At 32.6% G+C, this 27,474-nt stretch overlaps 1 protein-coding gene and 1 pseudogene across 1 annotated transcript in view; one reads left to right on the top strand and one right to left on the bottom strand.

The window, feature by feature from the left end:
* Nucleotides 1-6,699: 6,699 nt before the first annotated feature.
* Nucleotides 6,700-27,474, bottom strand: part of LOC133195760 (uncharacterized protein K02A2.6-like) — a 410,189-nt gene continuing 389,414 nt past the window's right edge. Inside the window, exon 2 of the mRNA XM_061331690.1 lies at nt 6,700-6,709. The gene's annotated coding sequence lies outside the window, so the exon portion shown is untranslated. The remainder of the gene's footprint in view (nt 6,710-27,474) is intronic.
* Nucleotides 12,289-14,244, top strand: LOC133195164 (uncharacterized; annotated as a pseudogene).

Raw genomic sequence — 27,474 nt, 5'->3', positions numbered from 1 at the left:
GGATCAAGGGGTCTGGTGCTAGGGCGGGGCTATATAGATCATATAGTGAAAGTGAATTATTTCTTTGAAAATCTTCTTCTCTACTCCTGGGTATTATTTAAACAAATTAAATACATAGTTATGATAAGCAAGAGTGACTCTACCAAAATTATGAATTTCAGGGCCCCAAGGTCAGGGGTTCTGGTGCTAGGGCGGGGCTATATAGATCATATAGTGAAACTGCATTATTTCTTTGAAAATCTTCTTCTCTACTCCTGGGTATTATTTAAACAAATTAAATATATAGTTATGATAAGCAAGAGTGACTCTACCAAAATTTTGAAATTCATAGCCCCAGGATCAGGGGTTCTGGTGCTAGGGCGGAGCTACATGTATATAGATCATATAGTGAAAGTGCATTATTTTTTTGAAAATCTTCTTCTCTACTCCTGGGTATTATTTAAACAAATGAAATACATAGTTATGATAAGCAAGAGTGCCCCTTCCAAATTTGTGAAATTCATAGCCCCAGGATCAAGGGTTCTGGTGCTAGGGCGGGGCTATATAGATCATATAGTGAAAGTGAATTATTTCTTTGAAAATCTTCTTCTCTACTCCTGGATATTATTTAAACAAATTAAATACATAGTTATGATAATCAAGAGTGACTCTACCAAAATTTTGAAATTCATAGCCCCAGGGTCAGGGTAGCTGGTGCTAGGGCGGAGCTATATAGATCTTATAGTAAAAGTGCATTATTTCTTTGAAAATCTTCTTCTCTACTCTTGGGTATTATATAAACAAATTAAATACATAGTTATGATAAGCAAGGATGCCTCTTCCAAAATTAAGAATTTCATGGCCCCTGGATCAGGGGTTCTGGTGTTAGGGCGGGGCTCTATTTATTATAGAGTGAAAATGCATTTATGTTTAAAAATCTTCTTCTCTGCTCCTGGGTATTATTTAAACAAACAAAGTACATTGTTATGATGAGCAAGGATGCCTCTTCCAAAATTGTGAAATTCATGGCCCAAGGATTAGGGGTTCTGGTGTTAGGGTGGGGCTATATAGATCCTATAGTGAAGGTGAATTATTTCTTTGATAATCTTCTTCTCTGCCCCTGGGTATTGTTTTAACAAATTAAGTACATTGTTATGATATGCAAGGATGCCTCTTCAAAAATTGTGAATTTCATGGCCCCAGGGTCAAGGGTTCTGGTGAAAAAGGGGGGGGGGGGGCTCTATTGATTATATAGTGAAAAAGCAAAATTTCTTTGAAAATGTTCTTTTCTGCTCCTAGTTAAAAAGCAAAGAAGCTAAGTGTATAGTTATGATGAGCAAGAGTGCTTCTTCCAGAGTAGTGAATTGCATGACCCCTGGGTCAGATGTGCTGGTGTAAGGGTGGGGCTCTTGATAATATAGTGAAAATGCATTAATTCTATTAAACTATTAAATAATCCTGTCTGCTCTTAGTGTTAAGCAGATAAACAAAGTGATTACTTATGATGGGCAAACTTCTGGTCCCAGGGTGAGAGGCTCTGGTGTTTCTCGCTGGGGAGGGGGGGGGGGGCTCTATTGATAATATAGTGAATCTGTAATAAAAATGCATTATTTCTTTAAAAATCTTCTCTGCACCTAGGCATATCAGGGGCAAAAAGAGTAAAAGTTTTAATAAGGAAGAGTATTTTTACCAGATTTTTGAACATCTGGACCATTTGGTCAAGTGTTCTGGTCCTGGCATTTATTAATTTGTATTCTACTGAGAGGAATTATTCCCCTTTGCCATTTACTTTTGATAATTAATCACTGTAAATAATGTACTTAAAAGGTTATAGAATAAGAAAATTATGCAAGAATTTTTAATTATTGTATAATACAAAAAGTACTTTCATAGTTTTAATGATCAGGTAGACTTGTAAGTAATAGATAAATAAAAATGAGACAAAAATAACTTGTCTTTTTAAATGTTCATCAAAGACCAAGAGAGGCCAATGTAAGAGATCTCAACTAGGAATTAAAATAGTACAGAAGCACTGATAGTTTGTTAATATACTGTATGGTGATAGTGATAAATGGGGAACAGATTAGAACCTAATTTATGAACTGTTAATGAATACTAGATTAATTATTTTGTTGATCCTGATCACCCTATTTTTCTTGCTTTTGGGCAACAAAGCTTCACCTTTCAGTTCATTTTATACTCTATGGATCCTCTAAATTGTTGCATTATACTCAGGTGACTGTTAAGGCCCTTGGGCCTCTTGTTTTTAAAAAGATTTAAATATAAACAATAAAATATCTCTCTTTGTTTAATAGTACGGGAATTAACGTCGCAGCTATTGCAGAAAAAATTCACATAACCCGCTTACGCGGGTTATGTATTTTTTTTTTCTGCAACAGCAGCGACATTAATTAACTAACAACCAAAGAAAGCATTTTATTGTTTAATGAAAACCATGGTCGTTTAAATGTAGCAAACAAGCCACCTGTATAGATTTCTTGCAGCGGGTCTTCCATCAATGAAACAAACATACAATGACGTACATATACCAATGATACAATGTTCAACTTACTGTATTTTACTTCATATGTTTTTTTAAATACAGATAAAAATATGAACAATATTTTTTTTGTTAGTAAGCCTTGGGGGAATGAACGTTGCAGTTATTGCAGTAAACATTTACATAACCTGCGGCTAACACGGGTTTTGTGCTTTCCCCCGTACTACGAGGGTCATTCAATAAATAATGCAACATACAGTCTATCATAATAAATGTAGAAGTATTTATTTTTTTTTTCTAGATGACCTTTTGCATTATTTATTGAACGACCCTCGTAATAGCCAAAGAAAGCATTGATTTTATTGTTTAAGTGATATGCTTTAATGTTTCGTTCACTAGGCCCATTGGAACTTTCATGATCAATAGTGTCATCATACTACTTGTAATTTAAACAGAATTAATAAAAATGTTCAACCAATTTCAAATTTTCATTTCCAGTCATACACCACGTGATGTAAATTTAAATAACAATAACATTGGTAGGGGTATCATATGTCAACTTAAAAATCGCATCAGTGTTGATGAAAAAGACGAAGGGAGGCTTTTGACTTTAGAAATGAACTATTCGTTTTTTCCGTCAAGATTTAACCAAATATATAGGAATAGATACGGTCATTTTTAATTGGAACAGTGCTGGTTTTATTTCTGCTTTATGTACTAGCGAACATGTAATTTTAATCGCCTGATCAATTTCGTAGACCACTTTCTGATTTATAGATCTAGAAAATTATTTCATTTCAAGTTAGATATTTATTTTATCACCCGAAAGCAAATCTCTGGTGATATTCTTAGAGGGGTGGAATTAACTTGATATTCACTGATGTGCGAAATATATTATACGAGGGTTGTCCAAGAAAAACGCGAACTAGGCCTATTTAAATATTTCATTAACTACCTGACCATTTTTTTTCATTTTTGCTCAGTGTTTCGTCATTTTAACCAAATTCTTTTAACGTCATATGCGTTTAGAAACAGCATTTAAAGGGTGTTAAATAACCGTGGTCGGCGCACGGCATTTTTTTGACTTGCAAAAATAGCATTCAAAGCGATATTTTCTTTATTACCAGGTTATATGGAAGTATGATGTGACAAAATTTATTTATGGAAACTCTATGATCAAGAGTAATTTTGCTTAAAAAATATTATTTTGACTTCATAAATAAGAAAAATATGACATATGCACACACACTATTAGTTAGTTATTGAAAAAAAAAAACGGCGACGTTGGGCGATACAGCAACGCACCAAATTATCACTCAGTGCTTTGTGGAACGGGGTACTGCTGTTTGTAGGGAACGACTGAACGACACAAACACGTGTATCGAAAATTGGTTTATACTTAGTTAAAAAATGTTCAAAGATGGATGGACTGGTTATCAGATAGAGGAGGCGTTTGGGAGACCAGCAAAAATACGGCACACTGAAAATTCTTGAACTGCATGGATGTCATGCGTGGAGACCGCCGTTAACTAAGCGAAGCAGTTAGGTTTATTATAGGTTTGGGAAATTATCTTTTAAGAATTAATTACTTGATGTTTTCTTAACTTCAGTGTGTATGAAATTAGCTAAAAGAAAAGAAAATGCGGAATCAAGTTCACGCTTCGAATTCAACAAATTCACAAACGCCAAAAGCTTCGTTTTGACGTCGTCGGCAGCTTTTTTGATTGATTCGTTTATCAGAGAGAAAAAAAATGTTATTTATAAAGATATTTGATTGAAATTTCTGTGTATTATGTAAAATATGTTGATTATGGTGAACCCAAATTTTCAACTTTATAATGTTAGCGAATCAAATATTATTGAATTGTTGGCTTTTTCTGGGACAACCCTCGTATACATGTACAGAGAGAGAGAGAGAGAGAGAGAGAGAGAGAGAGAGAGAGGAGTTAAATTCTGAGATTTTCAAGGTGGTATCTGGGTAAAATTTCTGTCTTTAATACGATGGGACTTAAAATCGAGGACGATAAAATGAAATTCGTCGTAGATTTTCTAAAAGATGTGAAGGTTACAGTGTATATATCGAAATAAATTTCATTGATTGGTGAATTACTCGTTTTATAGAATCAGTGTTTAATTTTGTAAAGGGCTCAATTTGGGAATAGACTAATTAATCACGTTAATTGATTGCACATGTTCCTATGTCTTAAAATCATTAATTGTCGTGAAAATAATGGTATTTAATCAAGAAAATTGTCTATGGAAGTATTGTTTAAATTTCCAAAACTTTTATTAAAGATAATAATTATTGCAATACCTTTTATTAAGCAGATAACTATTATTATCACATACATCTAAATCTGCATAGTATACTACAATCTCCACCTTGGTAAGTTGATCGGCGCGATTGCGACTGATGACGTTACACTGACCGTTACAATATTATGGTCATTATTAGGGCCGTAGGAAGCAATTTCAGTTTGGGGGGACACAGCCATACATTTTCGGTTGAGGGGACACTATCAACTACCAAAAATTCCTTGAAAAGCAAAAAAAAAAAAAAAAAAAAAAAGGTCATCAGGCGTTTTTATTGAGGGGGCACAAGCATATAGTATAGATCTATGTTTCCTGTAATACTCTATATATCGGCAAAATTACGGTTCCTACAGCCATGGTTATTATCAACCATTGACAAGTGGGACATTATCAGATTTGAATGGATCCAGTCTAATTAAAATGTGATGTAATTGATCCATCAGAATACGATGGGATCTAGCATCTAATTTGAATTATGGATTGATATTGATCTTGACTGCTAATGTTTTCTACCATTAACCAATATAGTGGATCTATGTAAGAATGTCAAGTTGGATCCTGATATTTAAAGTCTTAAAAAGTTTTGTCAAGTTTATTCTTAGTATCTACACACATAGCATAATAAAAAATCAAAACAAAAATGGGGGTCAATATGCTTCTTTTGGCTTTATGGTACATTTAATATGACCTTTTTGCACTGAAATTATAATCACATCTTCGAAGTTTTCCCTTCAGTATTTTTTATCCAAATAAATCATGGGACAAAATATACTACATGTATTATTCTATCTTTAAAAAGACAAATTAAAATTGTGACAAAGAAAAAGTTTCAAATCGCTGGTGCATACTCAATTATTTGACCTTTCTGCACTCACAAAGTGTCATTTTTCTGGCATTAAAAATTTAACAAGCAAGAAAATGAATTATTTTAAATAAATTCTTCAACTTTGGCTTAATTTATGCAGATTGATCAAAGATATCTTACATATTCAGAAAAGAAAATCAAAAGTGGGGGTCTACGATGTAAATTTTTAGATATTACTAAAAAAGTGTTAATTTTATGTTAAAATTCGCTCAATTTTTTCAGGAACTTTCAGAAAATATTTAATATTTTTTTCATAATATGATGATAGGATTCATGAAAATTAATTTAATACTAGACATTTCAAAACCAGCATAAAACATTTCACTGCACAGAATAGCAGGGAAAAATAGGAATCTAAACTTAAGAGTACTGTAAATACCGGTACTTCAAAAAAAGGAAAAGATGATCATTTTCTTCTTTAAAACTTCCACCTCAAAATATAGTTTCTGTTTAATCCTATTTGTATGGAATTTAATTGCAATTTTTTTTTTCATTTAATATTGTTATTTTTGTATTGTAGAAATTTAATGTAAGAACTTATATATGATGCAGAATTTTAGAAATAAAGGTCCAGACAAAATTCTGCTCAAAAGCTCAGGAACGAACCTTCTTAAGTGTGGCGGAAGTTTTTATTATTATTATTATTATTTTGAAATATCTTCTTTTTTTAATCCTAGCATCATCTTGTGACAAATATAGTAAATATATTCTTAAAATCCAGAGGAAAAAATGAACGCCTTTAAACATAAATTAAATATTTTTTTTAGCAATATCTAATTAATTAATGCCAGAAAAATGACATTTTATGAGTGTAGAAAGGTCAAATAAATGATTATGCAAGGTAATTTGAAACTTTTTCTTTGTCACAATTTTAATGTGTCTTTTTAAAGGTGCTTGGACACAGATTTGAAGTTAATATTTTCTCAAATTTTCTGTATAATTTCATGACTTATATGTTGCTATAGTATTTCATGCATCGAATAGCAACCCATTCTCGGTAATTTAATTTAATCATTTTAACAATAACAAAAATACTTGAGAAGTCTAAACATCTACTCTGAACAAAGTTTCTTTATAAAACAAAATATTTCGCAAGTTTTTTTCGTAAATATTTTGCATATATAATACGTGCATAAAAGTCAAATATGTGATGATTAAGATACATGTAAATTTCAATTATTTCACCAATGCATACCTTTGGGAAGTGCAACATCGGAAATGCCCAAATTATTTTTTGTCAGATTGTATTCAAACAGTCTGGTCGCCCGCGCGGCGCAGTGTTTAGAACGTCTGCTCTAGAGTCGCGAAGTAAGGAGTTGATACTTACGTCGCGGGTTCGAATCCCACTGTGGGATGTGGAGACCGGTCGTATAAACCGAGATCCGGTATCGCAGTAGGTGCTGGAGCGAAAAAGATTCCTTATTGCTCAATGGCCCTAAGTGCCGATTATAGGTCAAAATTTGCAGCTCTCCACCGGCAAGTGGTGGCGTCTCCATATGAATGAAAAATTCTCGAGAGGGACGTTAAACAACAAACAAACAAACAGCAAACAGTTTGAAATAAATAGCAAGCTGTATAACGTAAAACTATTGTCGTTCAGTAGTTAATACGTCGTCGATATGCACTGTATCTAAATGTCGAGTTGAAGGCCACAACAAAAGTTTTCTTCTTCTCATGTATAAGTTTTTGAATAAATTCTGGTTCATATGAATACAAAAATATCATAGGATTACATCACGCAGATTTATAACAATTATGAGATATCTTACGTAATGAAAAAGAAGTGTTTCATTTAAGGTGGTATGGGATACCAGGCGAAATTTCTCCTAAATATTCGTTTGCTTAAATTAGTAGGATTTGAAATAAAACCAATCTTTCAGTATGATAAATTGTAATTTTAATATTTTTTTTAATTTAATTTAATAAAAATATACAAAAATGATTTTTCTTATGTTTCTTTTTTTCAGAAGCTTAATGTCAGTGTTGCCTAATATCACCTTGTCAAACCGTTACTTTGAGGGAGTCGCGAAAAAGAACGAGGGAGTCGCTTTTTACGCCGGGGGGAGTCGATTTTCTTCGCTTGGAAAACTGCCGAAAGGTAGGTCACGGTTTTTTGTTGCATTTAGAAATAGCTTTTGCACAAATACTATATAGCATGGAACAATACGATAACTAAGGTACATGTACATCAGAAGTTTACCAGTCTTAACCATCTAGTATGTTCAAACACTTCGGATCTTTTTTCAGCATTCACAAATTTTACTTTGACGATGACAAAAAATATGCATTAATGAATATTTATGCAGTATAACCAGGTTGTAGGTGATCTAAATGTGTTATTATTTGATAATCTTTATTGTTTGACAATTAGAATTTGGAAAATGATCGTTTAAGGAATGTACGGAGACGATTTCTAATTTCAGTGCAAAGGTAACGGAGGGGGGAGTCGATTTCTGTTCATGATTAAGAAAGGGGGAGTCGCAAAGTAATCTAAATAATGAATTTTTGCAATCAATGTTGTCGAAATGAGCATATTGTATGTTGAAAATGTCATATTTTATTGTCAATATCAATCTTTCAACGTAATTATTCTGAATTTTTAGAAATGACAAAAAAGAAATCATCCTTATGGCTCCATCAACCTAAAAAAAGGAAAATACAAAATACCAGTAGTCCGTACAAATGGAAATGGTCAGCTGATTTATTAAATACCCCCTCAAAAACTCCTTGTTATTCAAAATCTCCAACACCAAAAAAGCTGAAAGTTCATAGATTATTTCAATGCAACCAGACAAGAGGGTCACCTTCCCCGTTGAAAAGAACTCCCAAAAGACACGGGTTGACAAATTTTCTGATATACAACAATTCAGCGAAATCGAATATCATGATATATGTACAGCTGACAAAGGTATCCAAACACAGGATGAAAATTCAAAAACAATATCTGAAGACGTTTTCTCAAAAGCTTCTGAGAAACTCTTCAAATTAAAGGCATTGCAAATGAAGTTTTAACATTTTTGCGCCTTGTTGCAGAAGAAAAATATCTAAAAGATAACATTGCATTCTTGCTGTTTTTGGATACAGTACGGTTTTGTAACTGTGACATTTCCAGCAAAATGTGTTATAGGCCAGAAACCAAGCAATTTTCCAGCAAAATGTGTTATAGGCCAGAAACCAAGCAATTTTGGAAAATAGGATACAAATTGTTTCATTCAACAGGTCGGAGAGAATACTTGAAATCGGGTATTATCCGTGAAATCGCGTATAGTCCCTGAAATCGGGGTATCGTTGTATCCGCGAAATCGGGTATAGGCGGTGTAATCACCATATAAAACTTAAGGAGGTTGGATCCTGACATTAAAAGTAATGAGAATTTTTTATCAAGTATATTTTTAGAATTGATACACATAGCTTAATTAAAAACCAAAACAAAAAACTGGGGTCAATACGCTTCTTTTGGCGCTACAGAGCATTTAGTTTGACCTTTTTGCACTGTAAAAACGTCTTACACATAAATCAACTTTTTAAGTTTTTCCTCCGATATTTTTTATTCAAATAAATTATGGGAACAAACATAGTCTTATTTCATCTTGAATAGACCCATTAAAATTTTTGACAACGAAATTTTTTTTTAAATTACTCCGCACATTCAATTATTTGACCTTTTTGCACTTAAAAAATTTCATTTTGCTAGCATTACAAATTTAACAAGCAAAAAACTCATTTAAAAGTAATGACATTTTACTGAATTTAAGAAGAATGGTTAAAAGTATCTTGTATATTCAGAAAAGAAAGTTAAAAGTGGGGGTCTGTGATGTTAATTTTTAGATATTACTAAAATAGTGCTAATTTTGAGCTTAAATTAGGGCTATTTTTTTTCTTGATTTTCACAATATATTTGATTTACTTATCAAATATGATGATTGAATTCATGACAGTTTATTAAATATATAATTTAGGACCAGTATAAAACAGTTCACTGCACAAAATAACTCTGTGTGCAGACTGCATGTAAAAATAGGAATCCAAACTTAACATACTTTAAATACTTCGAAAGAGAAAAAATGATCATTTTCTTCTAAAAAACCTTCCGCCACAAAATATAGTTCCTCACTTAATGCTTTTGGTATGGAATTTAATCATGGAGTTTTAACTGAATATAGTTTATTTGGCATTGTAGAATCCAAATTTATTGTAAGAATTAAAGCATTACTCAGTTTTTTTTTAAATATAGGTTAAAATAAAAATCTGCTCAATAGCTCAGGAGCGAACCTCGTTAAACAATGGGATGGCGCATTTTGCCGAGTCAATTTCCACCTAGAGACAAATATCATCTAAAGGTATTACTAGTCAAGTAACGATCTGGAAGTCTGGAATAATGCGCATATGACAACAAATACCCGTGGAGCTTTGTACATTTCATGGTCTGCTCCCAAACAGGCGTTCGCTCTGCTTTATATTTTTTATAATGTTAAAAGTATTTGCAACTTCTTCAAAGTCATACCCAACACAACAAAACTGTAAAATATCCAAAGTCGGGAATTTATAATATTTCCACATCAATACGACAAATATGAACAATTTGTAAATAACTTAAATTTTACGGAAACACATAAATAATGTCAGGTGTAAACAGGGGACTGACTATCGTATCCAATCATGCGTCATTAATTGCTTTTACATTCATCTTGTGCATAAAATCAAATTCGTTACAAAATGTATAAATTATTTAATGGTTAAAATGCTTCGAATTACGGCTAAAAAGCAATATAACGCGTACATACGTATTTGGGGTGGGGGGGGGGGGGTGGGGGTGGTCATCAATCTATTTCATGAGTTGATTTTTGTTTGGTCATAAATGCATATATGCAGAAAAGCATTTCTTACATATATCTTGTACCAGTACATATGCTTTACAAACAGAGAATGACAAATAAAGGTAATTTCCAGAAGTTATAAAAAGGCGATATATTCTTTCTTCTTTCTTTTTATTTATTAAAATTTCCTTTGGATTCAACATGCCTCCAACGTTTAAGCAAAGGCAATGCTGTTCTCAGCAGCACAGCTTGTGAGAGAAAATACATGTAACTGTTGATCGTTTAATTCGCTAAGTCGGCAATATTTTACCATTTTTAGGCGACTTCAGGGGAAAAAAGTAAATAGCTGTAACTGGGGGGGGGGGATCTATTCACCTAATAAAAATTATATTCCTTATATTGCCCTCTTGAGTGAATAGAATTCATTATATCTCCAAAACATTCATGCACTAGTTTCTATTATACTCTGTGAATTTTTTCTATATAAAAATAGGAGGAATAAACCTGCTATTTCTTCTAAACAACCTCTACCGTGGAATAGTTCATGTACTATTTGCCCATAATGAAATAGTCATCAAATTATCCACCGGCAGGCCATTTCGTTTCCCTCGCTTTTCAATGATCTCGGGACTCTTCTGGTATTATGCGGATAGTGACGTACACAAGTCTGCTTCGGTATAATAAAGTTCTGAGGACAATAGCAAGTTTATCAGTCGAACCTCCCCCCCCCCCCAGCCAAACAAAAATCCTTTTAATAAGACTTCTCGCTCTCAATTTGTACACAAACAGGTAAAATAACGCCGCTTGCATCGATCAAAATGCAACCAAAGCATTGGCGATGCCTTTGAATGAAATTAAATTTTTCACGCTAAATTGACATTAATTTTTTTTCTTAAAAAATACGCACCTTCACCTTTCTCCACGGAAATTGCAGGACTGCACTGCATGCATACATCATAGGAAGAACTGATGATTTTACTATAGAATCTTTACTTTACCTATATATCAATACATAACAGCGTTAGTCAGTAAATTTCTTCAAAGTTTTACATTTTGTAAATAATGCACGTGTTAGGAAATTAAGCTCGAGGAATAAGTTATTGGGAAATAAACACAAACGACATGTAGTTATTTGTTTTTAGAAATTACACTCCGTACAGTGTATATATTTTTAAAAATGTTTTTAAGTACATGGACATATTAAATTAGATTTCATATAAAATCATTTTTCAACCTGCTTCCCATGTGTTATTTTTATTTTTATTTTATTTTTTCCCCCTTACAATAACGTCGGTATTCTATATCGATAAGAAATACTTATCAACTGAGAAATGATTTTTTAACGTGAAAGGGACGCCATACATTTTTAAGTAAAACATACATAACACAGCGTTAGTCGTTGAATTTCTACAAAGTTTTACATTTTGTGAATTATACATGAGTTAGGAAATTAAGCTTGAGGAATAATTTATTTGGAAATAAACACAAACGACATGTAGTTATTTGTTTTTAGAAATTGTATTGAAAAATAATGACGCCACCGTGTCTTCTTTGCTACCCCAGCAGTGTTTGTCGTGTGATTTTAAACTTGTCAGACAACCATATAAATTGGGTTTAATAAAAATAAACCCCCAAGATACAGATATAGATGTAACACTAACTGTCATGATGCGCCGTTGCTTTATTTTTCTGTTTTTACAGAAAGTTGCACGGGATACCCGATTTCGCGGATTCAACGATACCCTGCTATCGGGGACTATAAGCAATTTCACGGATATTACCCGATTTCGAGTATTCTCTCCAACGTGTTCAAAGTTTCTTTACTTCATGGGTTGTCCAAAAAATGCTTGTCAGATTAAAGCTTGGGTCGCTACAAGAGGGAAAATCCGAACTGAATCTTCACAAATAAATTTTGTTGTTCCTAGCGTGGGGGTTCTTTCTCAGTTTAATGTAAGTAATGTCGATCTCAATGAAACACTTCAACCAGGAGTATTGCACCCAGTATTAGATGCTTTACAAGTACAAGAAGAAAGCGAATTCATGCTTTGTGCAGATGCGAAGAAAGTAACAGCAGGTGTAGATCAGATTGGAGGAGATGTCAACATGTTTGGTCATGAAGATGGGTATTCTTTTTCCCAAAGAAAGAAAACATTTAACGATGAAATTCAAAATGTTAATGAGATCAAAAATGGTCTCACAAATAAGGTATCATTTCTAGGAAGTTTGACTGACGACGAAAAACAAGAAACAAAATCTAGAATAAACCAAACCATCAAATCTATTGGCCTCCGGATAAAAGATGGTCGTGAATTGCAATTTAAGCAAGAGTATGGTCTTCAAAAATTTAAAGCGATGGCTGGTGATAAATGGAGGGAATCAAAATATGTTCACGTCATTAGCAGCTTACAGGCGTCCTTGTATCAACTCCGTGAATTCACAAATGACGCACTTATTGTCGTCAAGGATATGGCGAAACTAGTAACTATTCTGAAATCCTGCATTTCAACTTTTCCGGAAAGCAATAAACTTGATGTTGCATATCAGGAAAATATTCTAAGTCTTCAGGATGATAATGAATCTGTTTGGTCGGAAGCAAGGTATGTGAAACAGAGATCAAGCCTTTGGATTGAATTAAGAAAGAAAGCCTATGTTACTGGCAGCACACTGCATGATGCAATCGGATTAAGAGGAATAAAAAAACAAAAGGAACATTTTGCAAAGACTTTCGAGGGAAAAGAACAGGAAATTCACCCAGAAGTTGCAAAACGAATGAAGCATGGATCGGAAAATGAGATACACGCTGTTGCAACACTTGTTGGTTATTTTTTGCCTAAATATTTCCCTGAGTGTCATTTTGTGGAAGAAGGCTGCCATTTCTTATCAGGTATAAATACTTCAACTCTTGTGGAAGTTTCACCAGATGGAAGCTTAAGAAAAGTAGAAATATCGTCAGAAGAATCCTTCCATCGATCGGAGATGCTGTTGCAGCCATTGAAATAAAATGTCCTTTTCCAGACAGTCATCAGATGCCTGTCCATTATACCCTTCCAGAATATTACGTTTGCTAATGTCTGTCCGAAATGGCTGTTTTGGGAACGGATAAACTCATATATGTTTCTTACTCCAAACAAAGTGCAACTTTCTTTCATGTAACGTTTGACAGGGAATTATGGGACTTGATAATGGGTGAAGTCATGGATATTTTTGATCAACCACATCCCACACAACCTCGAAAGATAAGACCAGTTGTTCAACCTCTAAAAGAGAAGATCAAGTGTTTTGTTCAAAACAATGTAACATTCATGGCGGAAATTCCAGCGTTAGAAATGGTAGACAGTGGACATTTTCAGACATGTACAAATATTCCATTCCGTTTCTGTGTTTCCAGAAAATCTCGTGAATGCTACATTACTTTAGAAGATGCTTTGATGACTATGGAAAAGGCTAGGAGTGTCATTGAAAGTGGCTATAACCTTCTTAGAAGGAGAGCTACAGAAGTTATGGTCTGGGTATTGACAAACAAAAATAGAAACTCGAAATTAGAAATACTATGTTCACTGCCGATAGCGTATGGCTTAAAAGACTATAAACTAACTAATCAGGCATTTAGAAACGCTACAGAAGAAGTTTTACGGGAATGTAAAAATCGAGGGATTCGTGTCCTATCATTTGCTACAGATGGTCAATGGATTCAGAACATGGTGAGAGACGCAAATCACAAACCACTCACTATATATGAGCTACATTGGAATTGTTTTCCATCGAAATGACACTGTAGATGCCTCTGTAGACTGCCTTTAAGTTTATAAGTCTTTTTACAAATTGCGCATTCAAAACCCTGTTGTGGTATTATTTCCACCACCTCAGTAATCATAACTGGCTCCTCCATCTCTGTAATTAAAAAAATCATTGCAAGCATCAATTTAAATGTTTCATCAAACATATTTATATCAAATAAACAGGTTAATATATATTTAATGGTACATTATATATGTTTTTCCAAAGTAATTTGCGACTCCCCCTTTCTTAATCATGAACAGAAATCGACTCCCCTTCCGTTACCTTTGCACTGAAATTAATATAGTGTTGATATAAAAACAAAAATGACAACAAGTAAATCTTGATATTATTTTGATTTTCAGCAAAAAATAGGTTTAAAAACTGGGAAAACTTCATTTCTTGATGTCAGATGGATAATGTTTCATGGTAATTTACAATTAGAATGTGCCTTTTAGAAATATGTTAACAAAGTAAAATACAGAAATTGTAAAAAATGAAATAGAAAATATCCGATGTATTCCAAAATATTTGAATTTAAAGATCCTTATGGAAGAGATATTCTTCTTTATTTTCCACGGGTTGAAATACCCTGGGTGCAATTTAAGAAATTATGAGCCTTTTTCCAGCTTTAAAAGAAATTGCACTTTTGTGCAGTGATAGTTCTGAAAACAATGCATGAAAAATCGCTTTCAATGATGTATCTCTTTCAGAGGAATAGCAATCAAAGTTCTAACTAAAAGTTTTGAGGCTCTATGTGACCAAAACAGTTACTTCTTGATTGAAATAAGGAGAATGACCAGCTCAGGTTAACATGATAATTGATTAGTAATAATTCAGCACAATGTGAAGTAATCATACTTGTCCATGCCTCATCGCACACTAGGTGGTGTACTGTTACTCAAACAATGGAAAAACATGTATTTGATTAAAAGGGTTTAAAAGCTGCTATGTTTAGCCTATCTTTTATAGGGTCTGTTTTTTTAAATGTCCATAGTAGAAATATTAATAGTTACAAACTTGCAAATTTTGTCTGTTTTAAATAAAATGCCAACTTGTGAAAACTTGTATTTAAATAGCTTCAGAAAATAGTTCTTCTAAACGGTGTATCTACAAATTTTGACCCGATAATAAACACTCAACCAAATCAAAACCATACTTCACGCGGAAATACGTCATAACATGGAGGTATCCCAAACTACATTAATGAACTCAATGTTTGTTATCCAGTGAAACAAAGTGTATATTTTGTTCGCTTTACATGGAATAGAATATAAACAAAACTTAATGGTGAAAATGTGTAAAGATTACGAAAAGTGATTGACACCACAAATCATATAGGCATTGCAAAAAGTGAACAAGGCAAATACAAAGGTCCTGAATTCCTAGACACCCACCGGTGAACATTATACAATTATGGACTTTTTCGGTGGTGAATATCGTTTCTTATTCACCAGAAAAACATCAATATTGATATTTTTCTGGTGAATAATAAACCATATATTGACCACCGAAAGAGTCCATATTTTTTCTTATTATATAGTCAGGATTTGCATAAATAATACATTGAAGGCTGCACGACGTTACCATTTTCATCGACGAACCTCTGTCGTGGAATAAAATGTCCAGATTACAATTTATAACTTCCATGTTTTCCTTTTGCTGTGTGTAAGATATCGAAATATTTGTAAAACAATCCTGCGATTGTGTAACATTTTGCTTGCTCAGATACACATCTAAATCCGGTCGTTGCAACCAATTTTTTCAACATTGTTTGAGGTATTGATTGTGACGTCACAATGCCGCTGCATGAGCACTGACCATCCGGTGAATAAGGCTTCACATCCGGTGAATGCGTAGTATTATGAACTGTTTGCATAGATTATATAGGGACTATTTATAGACTATATGATAATACGTATTGATCAGGTACAGGGAGTCATCTGGAGTAAAATCAATAATTATTTTTTTTCTATTAATGTTTAACCTTTTTAAAACATATGAGTCAAGAATGATTCAGCATCTCAAGATCGACCCAACGCCAGGTTTTCTTTTGCAAAGAAGATCAATATATAACGATCATAGAATTGACAATATGCAACATTATAATCATGTCAGGAAACTATGCAAAGGAGATCCAGTCATCTGATTCATAAATAAGAAGGTTTCTATAGTCTTCTTAAAGAGTTTTAGATGAACAGAACGGATATATCAGAAAACGAGGATCATATGGAGGCATCAAGTACTTCCTACATACCAAAGGTTACTATCCACCATAAATGTTTAAATGTTTTGTATTATTATCAGTATATATATATATATATATATATATATATATATATATATATATATATATATATATATATATATATATATATATATATATATATATATATATATATATATATATAATGAATGCCAATTGGTTTATATATATATAATGCATGTCAATTTGTAATCGCCCGTTTAACTGGAAACTGGTTACTCGGTCAGAACGATGGTAATTGGTTAGAAAGTCTGTAATCGGTTAGTCGGGAAAAATTTTAAATATGTGTGAAATTTTACGCAATTTCCTGAGAATTCAAAAAAATTAAAAATACAAATAAAAATTTCTGAATGTTACTGTAGCATTTTCACATATATCTATCATAATAGCTTAATCGGAAATAATTAAGGCTCTTAGGATTGACATCGTGAAGGTAATTGGTCAAGTTGTGAGATGTAAATTGCTGTTTAAACACCATATGGTTACCTAGCCTGTTCTGTATTTCTTAAATAATTTGAATTAAATGACAGTTGAGTACCGATTATTATGTGTACCTTATTTCAATATCCTTTGCAGTTGCCTATCAAATTGTATTATAAATCAAACATTGTAAATTAAGCGATAGTTCAGGCTTAATAGTGACAATGCAGAATGAACTTGCGTTACATTGGTTTGGAAAATTTTTCATCTATCTGATATTTCAGGCATGTTTGATGATTTAAAAAAAAATTAGTCTTATTTTGCTATTGAAATCGAATAAAATATATATAGTGTTCTGATTAAATATAAACATAATATTACTAACGCACTTTTAGTCTTTTTGTTCATTTGAATAGCATTTACATAAAAAAAATCATTGATTCAATTTGCTGTTTCAATTTTATTTATAGAGAACCCGAGTGCCATCTACCTTGTCACAATCAGTCTGTGTGGATGGATCATCTTCAGATATAAAGGAATATCTGTCAGATTTTATTACAGAAAAGAACTACTCGCGCAGACATTCCTTGAGAGTTGCACACAATACTCATATATTCGGTTTTTCTGTAAAAGAGCTTTCTAATTCAGGAATTAAACGATCACTTTCAATGATAGACATTGTGAATTTTCATGTAAATGATGAATTAGTTTTACAAGACTGTGATATTCGGGCAAAAAGATTTCCTATCGAACATCTCAGGAAAATTATTCAACAAGGAATTCGACGTAAAAGCAGGTGGTTAATAGAAACCGCTCTTTCATTAGCGTCTGATGATACTATGCGAATTATTTGTAGAGAATTTTGTAAAAAGAAACCTCAAACTTGTTTTGCAAGCCATACTATTGTAGAAAAAATAAAACAAAGAGTTTTACTTGAACTCGGAAATAAATTTGATGTTTTGAAGATATGGGTAGGTCGGCATGTCAAAATCTCATCTGGAATTGACACCATAGTTCTTGTGACAAAATCCCCTATACCTTCTCATTCAAGTGATTCCTTTTGGGGTCTTTGTTTAAAGGTACGGTGTGCCAGTGAATGTAGCACTGAGGCAAAACGTCTGCTGGTACATGATATGAATGATTTTACGAGCTCGATTGGAATTCAAATTAAAGATATTGATATAAATGCACTCCTTGATACTCACAGCAATATTACTTTGATAAATTCATCTAACGTGTGTTCGATTGGCTATGACAGCTTTTCCCATAGAATAGAATGGGTCCCTTCGATAGTTATCTACTGTCACATAAAAGGTGTGATTCCAATAGGAGAAAATGCCTTTCCAAAGAGAATTGGTTGTCATCGAGTAGATGTCCGCGAGGCAGTTTGTGAATTTGCGACTAATCGGGTTCAGATGAGTCAGGAAATTAGAACTGAAGAAATGAAAAAAAGTGGCACATTGGGAGGTTTTGTGACCCTACAAGATCAAGAGCTACATGCATTCCTTACATGCGCTCATGTTGTTTTGCCTGTTGATATGCTGAAAACAGGAAAGGCTAGTGAATATTCAGTAAAAAGAGAAATAAACGTTTTAGACAAAAACAATGTCCAAATTGGAAAAGTTGGCAAAGCTGAATTCAGGTATGGACGTACTAACCAAGTGAGTGTCGATGCTGCTTTGGTTGAGATAAAAGATCAGGATCTACTCCCATCTAATGGACATTTTGCAGATGTTTATTCTACTGAGCAATTAACTGGAGCAGGTAAATATCAATTTTAAAAATTGTGAGGAATATTTTCATTTAGGAAGAAAATAAGTATATCCATGAGTTTTATTTTATATTACAGGTTTTTCCGAAAGCAACATTCCACAATTCCCTACAGGAGAAACAGAACAAGTTAAAACGCTTAATTTTCGAAAGCCTGTTTTAAAAATCGGTGCAAAAAGTGGAATGACGATTGGAACATTGAAATTTGGGAAATGCTGCGCAAATGTATTAGATTTCGATATCCAGTTAGAAAACACATCAGAATTTATAACGCTTTGCAAACAAATGGAAGTCATTCCCCATTTTGATCCATCACAAACCTCTGAATCCTGGAAACCATTTCTAGATTCTGGAGATTCTGGATCTTTTGTCTTTTTTATATCGCAAGAAGATCCCTTAGTACTGAAATGTATTGGATTAGCTGTTGCGAAGACGTCTTATGGATCCTGTTTGATGACACCAATTGATGAAGTTTTTAATGCACTTCGTCTTCCCTACAACTGTCTTTCAAAGTTTACTGCGAGAGTAGCTCAAAAAGAAATAAATCCGGATCTTTTATCTTTAGTGAATGACATATCAAGGAAAATGGCGACAAAGGACGATATTAAGAAAATGGAAGAGGAAATTCACAAAATCAATGAAAGACTATCTGCTACTGAATCGGAGTTGAAAATACTGATTACAGAGAAGACAAAAGACAAAAGTTAATTTTCTAATAGCAAAACATTTTGCGATAATACACAGGGTATTGACATAAAAATAGCAAGTTACTAAATGTTCATGTATGGATTATATTTTTTAAATGACAAGCTTAAATATTTAGTGAACTTGCAGTGCACCTTTTCAAAATTTGTTGAATTTCATATTTCTTGTATAGTAATTTGGGATGTTTAGAGAACGGAGGCGTACAAGGCAAAGGTAAACCCCTGTTTTCTGACAATCTCAATCATACAAGTTTGTAAGCTATATTTTTCAAAAATTGTGTCATCAGTATCATCTTTTACACATTTGATTCCTTTGTTTTATTGAATTAAAATTATTTTCAAGGTTTGCGAAAAGAAAGAAAGAACATACATACATCACATACAGGGTTCTCCATCATATGAAATTTTACTGTGTTGCAGACTTTACGTGAAGCACTAATATTCGCGGTATTTTCGCGATCAAATTCGCAACTGAACCAGTATTAGAAAAACAATTTTGTTCTGATTTTCTGATTATCACAGATCTTACTGTATCGCAAAATTTTTACCGTATCGCAATCATAAACTTTGAATCGTAACTGTGTTGAGGAAAATTTTACTGTGTCGGGGCCTACACAGTAAAACAGCCCATGGAGATCCCTGCACATCTATGCATGGTTCGAATACTCTCGAAAGTTCGCAATAATGAGAAATGTTAAACGTGTGAACCACTGCGGTATGCAGTTTTCTTATCATTGAAAGTGTGGTTTAAATAATCATTTTTCCCCAGTAATTCTAGATTTTTATATAGAATGAAGTCTGACTCAATTTTTGTGAAGTATAAAATAGATTTTACATTCATTTTTCAGTCATTTGACCCATATTTAAAACTCATTTTTAAGGCGACAATAGACCCATTTTCCAGTAAACGTACTTAATTGTCAATTCAAAAAAAAATTGTTATTAATTGATAAGTTATTCAATAAAATAAATTTCTTAAAGGTGACATTACTGACAGGATAATTCTATGAAAAAAAACCTTTCCATGAACTTTCAAAACTGAGAATAATATTGTGACAAAGCGGGGGAATATCCTCGAGCTTGCCTTGTACGCCCGCGTTCTTCTTCGTTTGTGTTTGGTTTTCTTGATCTCGCATATATGCTATCCAGATCATCTCTTTTCAAAAACATTTTAGAACCACAACTTAATAATCTCAATTTAAAACCTGGACAGCATATATGTGTTATCTTCCCCTTGTAGATGGATTTGACACATTCATGTAATATGTACATATTTATATTGTATCAATTTTCAATATAGCATGTGATCATTCTCTATTTATATCATATGCATTATTATTAGTGACATGTACAATGGGTACAAGTGATTTCGGCACCTGGTGAATTCGGCACCTAATGAAAAAGTGAATTCGGCACTCAGTGAATTCGGCACCTAGTGAATTCGGCATCGAAATCTGGTAAATTCGGCATCAGAATCTGGTGAATTCGGCACCTATTTGTGTTACTTCGGTAACCGTGTAATTTTTGTGAGTGTTTTGGAAATAATATTTTTCATGTGATTAATTGGTTGATTGCTCTTATAGGGAAAATAGGTGTTTCGATTTTTTTTCCCAGAAAAATGCTCTTTGTAAAGTATAGATCCAATGATTTAAAGTTCATATGTGGAAAACTCAATTAGGAATTCTGTAAGTTTAAGACCTTTTCTTTAAAGAAAATTTCGAATAATTCTATAATGCGTACTGAAACGTACAACATTGAATTATCAATGCATAAATATATACTGTAATCTCTATCAGTCTCGCTAAATTTTTGCAAGTATAGAAAAGTTAAAACTAAAGAACGAAGCATATAATGATTATCTTGAGTAGAGAATTTTGTTATTCTAGTTGTCTTTATATTTAATCAGTTTGTATTAAATAATATGTATCTGAATAAACACCAATCTTGACTTTTGCTATAAAATATGCTATGTTTCTACTTTCCACTATGCTATTTTTAAGAAAATATAATGGAAGTTTAATTTAAGAATTACCCATTGTCATTTGCTTTACCAAAAAATGTATATAACCAAGATTTGAAAAGAAAAGCTTGTCCATAATAATTGTACTATTCAAAATTGTAATTTTTTATGCCAGTGTGTTGAAATGCATAAAGCGAAAAATTGGATTATTATGCAACGAGTTTTTGACCAGGAAAGACATAATATAATTGTTTTTCAAGTAGATAATTTTAGCAAATGTCCTTTTTGAAATATAGAATCACAGCCCATAATTCACAATTCATTTACGGACACCATACCAACAAAATTGTCTCACTCAAAAAAAAAAATCGCCTTACTATAATCTGGGAATGTATTTGCATTAAAAAAATCTTTTGGACTTTGGGACAACGTTAATAAACATTAATATACATTCTTAGAAGACAATTACAAATTTCATATTGTTGAAAATTTAGAACTGTAACAAAATTTAAACTAAATACCAAATTCGTGCCATACCAAAAATCATAGTAAATTTTACTTCATAAACTTAAAATGTACATACGAGGGTTGTTTGGAAAGTTCGTGGACTTCTGTCATATCTTTTTTATTTAACGTCGTATGTTATCCAAATTTTGGAGAAATATTTTAACAATAAAATTAAATGATTTGTATTAAATTTTTCAAAAATATCATGATTTGTTTAAAACTTATCCAGAATTAAAAACTTCAAAAATCGGATCGCGGCGCAGGTCAAATTTAGTAATTTACAAACAATACACTAAATAATATCTGTAGTCATCTTCTCTGTAAAATGGAGCAAAAACGAAAAAATCCTAGACTGTTAAATCAAGAACTGTTACATCGATTCGTATTACAAATTATGGCTTAATATTTTGCTTCGGTAAAAAGAAATCAATTTGAGAAGATAGGTAGCCCTCATTGAAAACGATAAAAACGATGACGTTGTAGAACGTCACGGAGCAGCAGATAACGATGCAGTTTTGTGTTATACTCGGGGAAAATCCTGAATAAACGCTAAAAATGTTAGAGGAATCAGAAAATATGCCACAAGCGAGTAGTGCATGTGTGTGTAAATGGTACATGCGGTATTTGAGTGACAGAGACTCTGTTTCGGACGAGGACAATCTGTGAAGAAACGGTTTAACTGTAAAAATCTGAACGAAAACTTTTAAAAGTTGGGACTTCATGGAAAGACGTAGCCGCTTCAGAGTTGCTGATCTTGTGAAAGCACAGTTAAGCGGTAAAAGAAATTAAACATTAACAAAGGAAAATATAAAACGAGAACAATTGTTAGAAAAATAAATGTCAAGTGATTGAAAAAGGTTTTTAATACTTGGGTATTGGACTATACTGTGTGAATGTATAGGGATAGAATTTTTAAGAAACTCTTGACGCTATGTTTTTGACGTTACATTGCTTTTAAGTGTGCGCCGTGGTTATAAAACATGTTGATTTTAAAATAAAGTAAATTAATTTCTATCCAATCGAATGGAATGAAATTTTACAGATCAACAAAGCAAATATTTTTACACATGATATTGTGCTTATTTTAAATTTCTTGGAAGTAGTATAACAAAGATTGACATCGTCCACAAACTTTTCGAACAACCCTCGTATTTATTTATTTTTTAATAATTTTCCACTGCAGCAATTAGTTGTCGTAAAAGATTTTATTTTATTACGATGTTCAACAATCAGTAATAAAATATCGATGGTCATTTAACATGTGTGTTGCATCATATTTACAACCTTAATTACACGACCTCCTGTAGATTCCTAATAAGCCTGCTGCTTTGAAAAGAAATTTTATTGTACTGGAGTCATTACATCAATTTCTTTTCTTATAGACGTATCAAGTAAAATATAGAGCCTGATGCTGTACAAACAAATCATTAAAAAATAAATAAATAAAAATCAATGGTAACTTTTTCGTCTCGCAGTCATTTCCGTAACATGTACATTTATAACATTTCATATAACCATAACAAAATTTAAGACAAAAATATATTTTCAGAATTGCGACTAAGAATGTTTTAGCCATGTACAGCTTTTAGATCTGAAGCAAAAACGCTCAGAGAAAATCAAGAAAACGGAAATTTACTCGGAGCTATGTGTATATATATGCTGGAAGTTGATCCTCATTTGAACAGGGGGTTTATACTTCATCTTTTCTAGATATTATTTAATTCTAAGTATACATGTAGGTAACAAAAATCCCCGAAGACTCTTTATGCTTTGAAAAGGTTTTGAAGTACTGATGGTAAAAGTTCTTTCATTTCAATAAAAAATAATTTTCATTTCCTTCGTATATGGTATACTAGATGTGTTTCACATGATGTTTGAGATTTAATAAATCTAATTTAGGCAGCACAATTTTGTTGAATTTCTATTTCTTTATGGAAAAGAAATTATTTTTCAAATAGCGACCGGTGCATTATTTTTCGTTTATAACCGGTGCACACATACCAACTCTGACAGCAACCGTAACTTAAGAAGATCTGGTTTCGTCCAGAAATTTCTTTCAAAATACACTTTTAAAAATAATTTTTTATCATATTTACGTATATTATAGACTTACACATCTTCACATACCGAAATAAAAACAATCTAACCTGTAAATGCTTAGAAGAATCATGAAAACATGTATACTGACTTGACAATGCGTAGTCAGTCTTCGGAAATTTTTTAATTTATATAATTTTTAGAAGATTATTCCGCAAAAAACAAGTAACATCATTTATGGAAATCACTTAAATTACTTGTTCCGTGCACAAGGATTAATCAGAGACTTAATCGAATTGGGGTAACTTTTTGACAGTTTTACAGCTTGTTTCAAGTTCCGAGTTTACCAGGTGCCGAATTGACTAGAATTCTGTACAATTGCCGCAAAATATTGTGTTGCAATATTTATAATTCTGATTGTTCTCTTTATTTACTATTTCATGTACATGAAGCACGTGCACCCCACTTCGTATATTTTTCCCTTTGTCCGATCATGACAAGGAGCACACAGGGGATGCTTACTCCTTCCTTGCACTGATCACATCTCTATTGTTTATAGAGGTCCGAGTTTGCTTTGCTACCATTTTGTATTGTTTCAATGGACTTCTGAACTTGATAACTAAGATTTGGGTTCCCTACATTTTTGCCTTTTTAAAATAGGGTGGGTTCACAATGCATCGGACACATGCCTTGCTTTGGACAACTTTAAGCAGAGAACTTGCATCAAGTGTTTTCGTGTTTTGACTTGTTTCTGTCTGAAAGCCAATTAAAAGATTAAAACTTCTTAATGATGCCGATCATTAACATTATGTTACTTAACATATTCAGCAAAAATACAAGTTGTCGATATATGACAATTAAAGTGAGCTCTCTTTATTTCTTCAAACTAGAAGATCTATGATAACCCCATAGACCAAGGCGCAAGTTGCCATATTACGAATCATAGCATTGCAAGTCCTATTCTTGGCAATGTGAGGCATCTAAAATCTCTTAACATTTGTCCATATAGAGTCAATCAAGTTAAATGAAGCAAAAAACATATTTTAATGTTACTAATTCATAAGCAAAGGTTGGACGTTTTCCAGGTTAAATACTAGTATACTGTTTGTCCATGCGTGGTGAAAATTGTCCGATCCCTGGTGAATTCTGGCTCATTCCAAAAAAACTCGTTTTTAATGATATTTTCTCAATAAATAGCAAAAGAAATGTGTAACATTTTCATATTTTAATTTCATAATACATGTTAAGCTCATTTTGATAATATTCAATTGGTACTGATATCGCTAGAACTTGCTGAGGTACGAGAGTGTCTTATGCATGGTGAACTCACCCAAGTGATTTAAAGTCCTCATTATTAACCATATTCACGTCTCCAGTAATGACGTATCCAGCAGGACTATAGTTGTGGGATGAAGAAGAACATGCATGTGTAGGAGGATTATGTTTCAGATGTTCGGTATCTAGGCACTGTAGATTTTTTTTTAAGTTTGGAAGCAATAATCGATGAATATTCGTAAGAAATACAAGTTTTGGACTTCAACTTGAAATATGGTGGAATACAAGACTTGACCCTTTTATGATTAAGAATATTACTATTATTTAATGCGTTAATTCCTTTGTTGTCAGATTTATGTTTCAGGAACAGACGGGATACATGTACTTGAGTAGTATTCTCTTTCGTAAAACGTTGCTGTTTAAAAAGCCTGAGATTTACAAGATCCATAATCACAGGTTCTAGCATGTATTTTGGTGTGGAATAATTCAAATGTTACAAGAATTTCAACAACTTCGTTTAAAGTCAACATTTCGTAAATTCTATGGTCGTTATAATGACCTTGTTAACAAATATAATCTATCATTGGGTCGCACTTTAGCTGACGTGTTTCATACCAATTGTAAGGTCTTTCAAATATTAAATTTGACTACGGAATGTTCGGTCTATCTGATCAAAAGATATGAAGAAATTGTAAACTTTCTATGACGTTCATAAATCTACCTTTCTGCAATTATCCTTATTAATCTATACAACTTTTTTCACTTTAAATCCCATTATTGTGAAATTTTGATTAAAAAATTTAAAATTATGCGGTTAAACGTATTTAATTTACTTATATAAACATGACTTAAGTTGTTATTTTCAGGATTTTTGATAAAAGTTCTTTTGTATCATCTGTCCTTAATAAGGGTATTATTTTCATTAAATTAGAATCATTTTTTTCCCTACAGGCAAGAAAGTTACTGCATATAACATATTAACATGCTTCTGAAATACATGCACTTTTGATTGGGTCAATTTTATTTATTCATAGTTCCTTACTTATAGGTTAAACAATTGAGTTATCTCTGACATTAGTTACCAAAATGACAAATAAACATTAGAGAAAACCTTATGTTAAAAGAGAAAATTCAGTGGTTTTAGTTAGATATGGAATTTATTTTACAAGTAAGACAAGTCTTTGAAATTATTTTCTCGGGAGCGTCGTGATTATGGTGAAATGTCTTTTTTGGTCAAACAAGTGCGTAAAAAACCATATACAATGAAAAAACATAGAATTTGTTTCTTACTTCTGTTTCTCTGGATGTCCGTCGACTCAATTAGACAAGTAGTTCCAGTTGTTATTCTCACGAAGTGAAAATATCATTTTTATTCAAAGGATAAACTACTGTATCGATGACAATCAGAGTTAAGAAAATCGAGGAAAATGTTTTATATTTGGATATTTTACTAGAAAAAGACGTTAATTGTAATCTTGCACCTAAAGCTTCATGATAAACGTAATGACTAACTTTTCAATTGTTAATTTCCCTTACTTATGCAGCAATTAACCCTTATCACCTGAATATGGGGTGTATATCCCTCAGTTGATTCAATACTCAAGATCTATGTATGAACAATTTCTAAAATGAGGTTAGTTATTGACAAACCAAGTTGATGAAACAAGAATATCAGCAGTCTCGTTTAAAGTCATCAATTCGCAAGTTCTGTGGTCGATACAATGACCTTGTCAGCAAATACAATCTATCATTAAGTTATATGATGACTGACGTTTTTCTAATAATTGTTAGGCCATTATTTACGCACTGAATTGTAGACGGATTTTTCCGTTATTCAACGGTGATGACAAGGAGCACACAGCGGGTGTGGCCGGTCGGAAGGGGATGCTCACTCCTCCACGGCACCTGATCCCACCCCTGATGTTTATGGAGGTCCGTGTTTGTCTGCTCCCTACCTTATTGTTTTAATGGACTTTGAGCTTGAATACTGTTCGTTATCTCCATATTTCATCCTATTTCTCACATTCTTGAGGTCTCTATTATGCTTTGAAGTAAAATCAGTGCTTGTTTTCAACTATAAGTTAATTTCAGTTTTCAATAATAGTAATAAAAAAACTATCAAAACTTTAGCTGTGTTTTTGTCTTAGTGTCAAATAAGTTAACTTAAAACTTACATTCCCATGTCTTTTTTTCTTTAATTAAATTACATGCCCCATCCTCAATTAAACAATATGTCCACTGCATGTCCTGTAATAGATAAGAGAACATTAAAACATAAATTAAT

The sequence above is a fragment of the Saccostrea echinata genome, unplaced genomic scaffold, assembly GCF_033153115.1.
Source record: "Saccostrea echinata isolate AGI-Se365-2 ecotype Australia unplaced genomic scaffold, CSIRO_AGI_Sech_v1 ptg000029l, whole genome shotgun sequence".
Classification (NCBI taxonomy): Eukaryota; Metazoa; Mollusca; class Bivalvia; order Ostreida; family Ostreidae; genus Saccostrea; species Saccostrea echinata.
The sequence above is the reverse complement of the archived record's forward strand: the minus strand, read 5'-3'. Positions and strand labels throughout refer to the sequence as shown.